This window comes from Psammomys obesus, unplaced genomic scaffold, assembly GCF_907164565.1.
Source record: "Psammomys obesus unplaced genomic scaffold, mPsaObe1.curated_primary_1811, whole genome shotgun sequence".
In the NCBI taxonomy this organism is placed as follows: Eukaryota; Metazoa; Chordata; class Mammalia; order Rodentia; family Muridae; genus Psammomys; species Psammomys obesus.
Genome location: NW_026596073.1, coordinates 2,187,026 through 2,188,234, shown reverse-complemented (window position 1 = coordinate 2,188,234; position 1,209 = coordinate 2,187,026). Strand labels below are relative to the sequence as shown.

Here is a 1,209-nt window from a genome sequence, read left to right as displayed (position 1 = left end):
GATTTTTTTTCTATCTTTTGCTCCTTTTTTTTTTTTTTCCTTTTAAAAAAAACTTACAGTCATAGCTGTTGTTTCATTTCTTACTGAATCATAAGACAGGCATGGTGGCTTATCACCTCCTCTCAGCAAGATGAGGCAGGAGGGTTGCCATGAATCCGAGGCCAGCCTGGGCTACTCACTCAGTTCTGCCTAGAACAAGCCTTACATCAAACCCCTGAGAACAGTGAGCCGCGGATGACAGATGATGGTGGCACACCACGATCACAGACCACTTAACCACCCCGCAGCCTTGCTGAGGTCCAGCCGCATCTTCAGCATCCTTCACTGCGAGCGTCATCACAGCACTGTGCTACCCAACCAGGGACCACTTCCATCCTTTCAGGTGCACCTCATCTAACTTCTACAGCATCGGACTGAACTTCCTGGACAAGGCACCGTAGCTCTTGAGAAGGGCTTCTAACACAGCCTTGGTGTTGGCATGGATGTTGAGGAAGGCCTTCTCCAGGACATGGAGACCAACGCCTTTATCTTCCGGCAGTCCCGGAAATTCAGCCCCAAGTCTTTGAGCACGATGTGCAGCTGCTCCAGAGGCCATTTCAGAAGCATGTTGGAGGTGGTGAGGTCCCTGTGAATGAGGTCCTTGTCATGCATTTTAGCCAGAACCTGCTCGATTCTCATGGCCAAGCCCAAAAGGCATTGAGGGTCTTTTTCCGTTTCTATTGTGGATTGAATATAATCTCGAGCCATCATCTGTTGCTTCTTTTCAATATAAACCTGCATAAGTGGAACTAGTAATAACAGTTCCACAGACTCAGTGTTATGCTTTCTAGAAATTCATTCAACCAAAGAAATGAGTCCATTGTATTCTAATTGAGCCTCAAGTAAGTTCTCAGAACACAGACAGAATATAGTCAAGTTCTTTGTCAAACTATTGTTATGGGTTGCCCTTGTTTCTGCTCACATTCTTGTTCCCCTCTGTAACCTCATAAACTATGCATCTATTATCCACATTTTTCTCAGCATTTTTCTCTTCCAAGTTCCCACTAGAATGGCATATTAAGCTCTGCTTCCAGTATTTAACTACTTTTCTCACCCAAAGTTCCAATGACCCCCATAAAGTAGTCTGAAGAATATAAGAGCCACTTAAAGCACACCCTACTCTTTTTTTTAAACATTTTATTTTATTTTTTATTTTTTTTCTTATCAGTT

At 43.5% G+C, this 1,209-nt stretch overlaps 1 pseudogene; it reads right to left on the bottom strand.

Annotated features, from left to right (window-relative positions):
- Positions 1-349: 349 nt before the first annotated feature.
- Positions 350-780, bottom strand: LOC129690480 (EKC/KEOPS complex subunit Tp53rkb-like; annotated as a pseudogene).
- Positions 781-1,209: the final 429 nt, after the last annotated feature.